This window comes from Elephas maximus, chromosome X (assembly GCF_024166365.1).
Source record: "Elephas maximus indicus isolate mEleMax1 chromosome X, mEleMax1 primary haplotype, whole genome shotgun sequence".
Classification (NCBI taxonomy): Eukaryota; Metazoa; Chordata; class Mammalia; order Proboscidea; family Elephantidae; genus Elephas; species Elephas maximus.
Window position 1 is genome coordinate 47,281,070 of NC_064846.1, and position 7,041 is coordinate 47,288,110.

Sequence of the window (7,041 nt, forward strand, 5' to 3'; positions counted from 1 at the left end):
GATTTTTTTTTAAAGATGAAAATAATTCTCTTATAAAAAGGCAGAAGATAACAGTGATTTAGAGGACAGATTGGGGTAGAAAGACCTGGCTTCAAATCACTATTCTACCACTTACTAGCTAGTGGCTGTGTGACTTTTCTGAGCTTGTGTGATAGAGAAGGGTAGTTGTCCACCAAAATTTTCACTCCCCCTTCCTTACAATGCAATTGTTATGGGAAAGTGACTGCCCAATCAGGGACTATATTTCCCTATCCATCTTGCATCTAGGTAAGGCCACATGAGTAGTTTTCACCAATGGAATACTGAGCGGAAATAAGGGTGTCACTTCCAAGCCAATGCATTTACAAAATGCGTGACCTTCTTCACATTCTTTTTCTCCTTCTGCCAGTTGGTTGTAGAGGACTCTGAGGCCCTAGAGTACGGCCAAGCCACAACATGGAAGGAACCAGTGTTGTTGAAGCACATAATGAAGGAAAGCTACCCACACTGGGCTCTTACATGAGTGAGAAATAGACTCTAATTCTTTTAAGCCATTGAAATTTTCAGGTTCACTTGTCTCAGTAGTTATAGTCATCACCCTAATACAGATTCTGATTCCCTACCTGTAAAATGAGCCTCTGTGTGTGTGAGAAAGACAGTATACATATGCCACTGGATTTATTACCTAAGAGGCCATCTCAGAGAGCCGTGTCAATGGAATGGTGGGAGCAGGAGGAGGACATAGAGGACTTTAGTAAAAAGGCTAGTGATAGAGACTTGACTGCGAAGGAAGTGAGGTAAGCTGCTTAGGGAAAAGAGTAGGTCAGCAGGTCAACTACCAGAGTGGTTTCTACATCCAAACTTGGGCTATAACACTTTACCAGCTGTGATCATGGACGAATCACTTCATCTCTCTGTGCATCAGCTTTATCATTACTATTATTATTTACATGGAAAGACATTTGGGAGATGCCAAGGAGACAACCTGCTCAACTGAAGACGCTAAGGTATCTAATCACATCCACGCTCTGCCCCTAGAGTCAGCTTTGTCATCGGAAGTAGGTCATTTGGCAGTTCTGAGTCTCAGTTTCCACGTTCCTAAATTGAGAATAGGACCTACCCCTTCTACAAGCTTGTTGGCAATATTCAAGGCAAGTAACCTATGTGAGAGTTCTTTAAAACACAAAATTTTATTTTAGAGATTGGAGCACCCAGTTGTCAGGCTGTTTTTCATGTAGATACAAGAACACCTGGGTGCCTCCACATGCAAATGAGTATGGAACTGCGGAGCAGTCAGCCCTAAAGACCACCCACTTAGTTCAGCAATGGATGCTACTGCAATAAACAGTTTTGGACCCTCTCTCTTGGAGATATAATAAAGCCAGTATCATTACTTGACAGTCACACATCATTTGGTTTTAACCAAATTTAGTATTACCCAGCTGGAGCATACATCTCATTCACTATACTTAACTCTGAGTGATTTCTGACCATTGCCAAAATCAAATCTGCCTTCAAAAAAATAAGAGTAGCTGCTGCTTAGGTTATTAAATGAATGCTGTGTTGTAACTAAGGCAATTCTAAGGGAGGTGTTGCACAGCTGTTTTTTGCAGCGTAGTACAGTCTCTAAAATAATACTTTCTATGTTAAAGAACTCTCACAGTGGCTTCCCCCTCCCAGTATCACCAATGGCCCTGGTAAGTAAATGCCCAATTTAGAGATGTGCACCCTGTGACCCAGAGAAGCTAACTAACTTAGCCCTGGTCACATGTATGATGAGGGGCAGAACCTGGGTGTAATTCAGGTCATTTTGCTTGAAAATAAGTGTACACCTTCCCAAATTTCTATTATTTACATGGGGAGAGAGGGTATTTCGATCTATTATTATCTGAGGGGAGAGAGGGTATTTCGATCCATACGCTTATTTAAAAGTAATTTTTTTCACAAATAAGATTTTTTGTTTGTCACCATTAAAAGTCTGAATTTTAAACAGATTCTCGAACTGGTGGCTCATAGCCATCAGTTCGTTCAACGTTAGCATCTGTCTCACCTCCAGTAGCTTTTCCAGAGCTACTACCTTCACCATGAAGCTCCATGAGTTTTCCCAATTCAAACTTGGGCTTCTTCACCATTCTTGCTTTTCTAACAAACACATCACAGAGAGGATAAATAGATTGACAAGCCTTTTCTATGTCTTTCCCAGTGCTGTCTGGAATCAGTTTATTGACCACTTGTTTCAAGTCATTTTTCGGCAGCTCTCAGATCATGATTTCCATTATTTTCTTCGAGATTTGGCAGACCTGTTGGTGCTGAGCATTAGAGGTCTTCCAAATCTGATTGTTGACTTTTTAGTAAAACCAACACAGAACAGATGAAGCAAATAACCACTGGTAGTCTTGAAATCAACATGAATTTCAGTCATGGTCCGTCATTTTTTTGACCATGGAGCACATTTTGTCACAGGTAAGATCCATGCCATAGAAGTTGGTCAGGCAGTTTTTGCCCTGGGTATTCTCAGTAATTAGCTTGAATTTTCTAAATGAAACTTCATCTTTCTGCGTATCAGCAAGGCTCACTTCAAAAACACGACCCTCTAGGCCACCAGATGCAATTTTGTTTCCGTGAGTCATTGTGACTAGTGTTTTCCCGATATTTCTTATATTGAACATAGCTGGTGCTTTCATACCACATCAGTCTTTCTTAGAAAATGGATAAACCACTTTCTTCTTGGCTCGTTTTTTACCACCTATTCTAAGGCACTTGTTCTTGCCGACTGCCATGGGGCTGCTCAGAGAGCCAAAAGGGGATTTAAAAGTAATTTGCCAGTGACTGTCTCAGCACAAGCTGAGACGACAGGGACTGAACTAATAGAGTGATATATTTAAAAAAAAAAAAAAAGATGGAGAAAATAGATGGAGGTAGAAGCAATAGAACTTGCTACATAATTGGCTGGGAGAGCTTGAGTGTAACAAAAGGCATCTAAGATAATCCCAGATTGGAGGATACCCATTGCTTTATCTATCCACAACCTCTTCCATTCTTCTGGGAATTGTCTCTCTACTCATCCCAACTGTATGTCCCAGGGGAAGTTGCCATGATTTCACATGACCATCCTCCTCTGGCCATACAGTAATACTTTAGGGGTGGACATTTGACCCAACTGCACCAATAAGGCCCCTTCCTATCACTTTTTGGGCTTTGGTCCAAAAGAACTCAATCAAACACTTGCTGAGTAGATGCAAGTTGTAATGCTGTAGAGCAGCACCATCCAATAGAAACATAATGTGAGCCATGTACATAATTTTAAATTTTCTAGTTGCCACATTAAAAAAGAAACTGTTGAAATTAATTTTAATAATATATTTTATTTAATACATCTAATATATATATATTTTTTATCATTTTTAATTCAAGAGATATTTTATGTTCTTTTTATATTTTTTTACTCAGTCTTCCAAATCCTGTGTGTGTTTTATACTTGCAGCACAACTCTATTCAGACTAGCCATATTTCAAGTGCTCAATACCCACATGTGACTGAAGGCTACCATATCAGACAGCACAGCTCTACAGGGCCATATCTCCCACCAAGTGGAGAAAGCAGCCTATAGAGAGAAAGAAGTAAGCCAATGCCTACAGATAAAGAGAAAAACAAAGAATGCCGGGGGCCTTAAAGTCCCTCATTCCAGGAATTCTTGAGGACTAGCTGCACCCTCCCTCTCAACCCTCGCTCATGCCCCCATCAGCCATAGCCTAGAGGTTCTGTGAGAGATTCCAGCGTTTTTTCAATAATACGGTACTCTAATTTTTAACACATTATTTTCATTATTATTAGCATTATTAATAATAAAGAAAGCCATTTGCATGAATTTACCTTAAGGACAGCAATTTTCTTGATATGTGTACTCACACTCCTGTTCGCAGGTGACATTACTAATTAAATGATCTTTTGCCATCTTTCTTACAGACTCCAAATGTAATCTAAGAATCTTCCTCAACAACACTCTAAGCAGCCACTACCAAGCAATTGGAGAAAACACGTAAATGGAAATGTATCTGCTGTCCCTGCTTTACAGTTGATATATGTACATTTTATTCTTTCCCTTGATGAACAATGAAAGAACTGTCTTTATGAGCACTTGTGACACAATCCCTGAAGGTCCTAGAAATAGTTTGTGTACATATTGAGGATAGGGGAGGGGCATGACCTAAAGGGAGACTAAAGTGCCTGAAATAGCCAAAGGGGAGCGAGCTAGTAATAAACTACCTGAACAGTTATTGCAGCCATATATATTGTCTGCCCCCAGGCTGGGATGGCTTGGGATGCCACCTTGACATGCACAAACTTAGTCAGCCACTGTAAAATGTGGCAAGTAATCAAAAGATTTAATGGGAAATTTCTGGATGATTCTTTATAACAGGTCCATTTTGTAAGTGTCCCATTTTTTTTGGTTGTAATAAATATCAGCCAAGGAAGAAAGATGCTGGAAATAATAAATGCCGTAATAAGAAATTCCATCACTGAATCTGTGAATCAAACCTCTGCAAGAGGTTTCAAATGAATCTGAACATTTCCTTCCTGCTGCTGGTGGGATTTTCAAAGAGGAAAGTTTATCTGCGCAACTGTATCCAAATGAGACCAAAAGCAAAAAAAAAGTTTGATTAGAAAATAAAAAGCAAAATCTTTCTTTTGCAAATTTAAATTTGTTCATGGACAATGAAAGTTTCAGAGACCAGAAGTACTCTTCTCTCTCCAGTTTCTTTATAGACTGTTTTCAGAAATTTTCATAAGAATGTCATTTATTGGAGAGGAAAAGTTTACATTTTTAAATTAAAGAATTCTGAGACAACCACTCCCCAGCCGGTGCCAGAATAATTGCTGATACAATGCTGCCCTCTAGCAATGGCTCAGCCAGGCCTTCCACCCCAGCAGTCCTCTCCCCAGGCCACTTGAACACTTTTCTACAATCAGAGGATGTCCAAACTGGAAGGGAATTATCGCTTAGTCTGGCTACCTAGTCTGGCAGATAATTTAACAATGATAATTGATTTAACATTGATAATTTTAACAATGTTAAAGATGAGGTAACTGAGACTCTGAAAGGTTAAGTGACTTGCCCAAGGTCACACAGATTGCCACTGGCACAGCAGGAATTGCAACCTAGATTTTCATCCTGCTTTATTATTATTTTTTTTTATTATTGCTGTCTCCCCCTTTTGTTCTACTCTCCTCTCTTTCTCTCTCTCCCTCCCTCTCAGGGTGGAGGAGGTTAACTTTTTGGTGGTTGGGTCATGGGAAAGCTCTGAGTGGTGTCAGAATAAGTCTTCGCTAAATGAATGGCGACAGCAATAAATTATTTATTTGGTTTATTTTAGTTTTAGTTTTTAGATAGAGAGGGGTGAATGCACGAAGGAGAAGTCACATTTCCCTGGGAATTTTCTCTTGATCTAGAGTTTCTGGGTCTCCAGCAAATGCTGAAATTCATGCGCACACTCACCTTTCTTCTGAGGCAATCATTGCAGAAGGCAGCAGTTGAAAGGAAGTTGTTATAGGTCTAGGCAAGGTCAGGAGAACCACTCTCCCCCTTGACTCCCATTCTGAAAAGTTTTGGGGCAATAGAATAGTTGGGGATGGTCTGGAGAACGAGAGGAGCAGTAACTTCCTCCAGCACATTCTCCAAAAGTGGAGCCTTCCAACAGTATTTATGGCCATATGTTGCAGGGTGACTGAGTTTATAACAAAAAGATAATAAAAGGGATGGTCAACATAATTAGTCATTAGGAAAATGCAAATCAAAACTACAATGAGGTTACACTTCACATCTGCTAGGATGGCTACAATAAAAGAAAACATCAGATAAAAATTAGTGCTGATGAGGATATGGGGAAATCAAAATCCTCATACACCTCTGTTGGGAATGTAAAATGGAGCAGCCTCTGTGAAAAACAGTTTGCCAGTTCCTCAAACAAGCATAGAGTTACTATACAACCCAGAAATTCCACCTCTGGGTGGAGTTGAAAACATATGTCCACACAGACACTTGTACATTAATGTTTACAGCAATATTATTTATAATAGACAAAAGGTGGAAATAACCCAAATGTCCATCAGTGGACAAATGGATAAACAAAATATAGAATGGAATACTATTCAGCTGTAAAAAGGAACGAAGTTCTGATACATACTATGACATAAATGAACCTTGAAAGGAGACCCTGCTGCACTGCACCCGAGAGACACAGCTCTGCACACTTTCCACCCTACCAGCCAGTCCAGCTGCACCACAGTGGAGAGACTCGGACCCGTGCCCCCTCCCTCCCCGTTGGCTCCAAGTTTCTGCACTGCAGCCCTCAGACCCGACCCCATACCCAAGCCCCCTTCCTCCCCACCAGTTCTGCCCCACTGCCCCACAGATGAGTGTCCAGGACCATGCCGCTTCTTCCCAGCCAGCTCCACCACCCTGTCTCTCAGCTGAGCATCCTGGCCCATGCCCCTCCCTCCCTGTCAGCTCTAACCTGCAGCACTGCAGCCAGGCTACCCACACCCCTTCTGTCCCTGCTGGCACTGAGCCACTGCAGTTGGGTGATCTGGCACCATGCCCACTCCTGCTGCCTCCCCATCACCTCCACCTTGCTGCCCTTCAGCTGAGCACTCAGGCTCATGCCCTACCCCCCACTAGCTCTGACCCACTGCCCCGCAGCTGAGTACCCTGACCCATGCCCCTCCTTCCCTGCTGACTCCACCCTGTTGCCACAAAGCTGAGGGCCATGGTCTGTGCCCCTCCCTACCCTCCAGCTCCACCCTGCTGCACCACAGCTAAACAACCCGGCCCCATGCCCTTCCCCCCACAGAGGCTGAATCCATTGCACTACAGCCAAGCAACCTAGCCCCATGTCGCTATCTTCTGCCAGCCATATACAGATGCCCCACAGCTGAACGTCCAGGCTCCATGCCCTCCATACCCACCAGACCCACCTCGCTGCATCACAGCTGAGCAACCTGACCTGCCTGTCCAGAAAAGGTGGTGAGAGCTATCATGCCCACAGATGAGCAAGCAGCAAA

At 42.3% G+C, this 7,041-nt stretch overlaps 1 pseudogene; it reads right to left on the reverse strand.

Moving 5' to 3' along the window:
• Positions 1–1,964: 1,964 nt before the first annotated feature.
• Positions 1,965–2,759, reverse strand: LOC126069108 (40S ribosomal protein S3a-like; annotated as a pseudogene).
• Between the last annotated feature and the right edge of the window lie 4,282 nt (positions 2,760–7,041).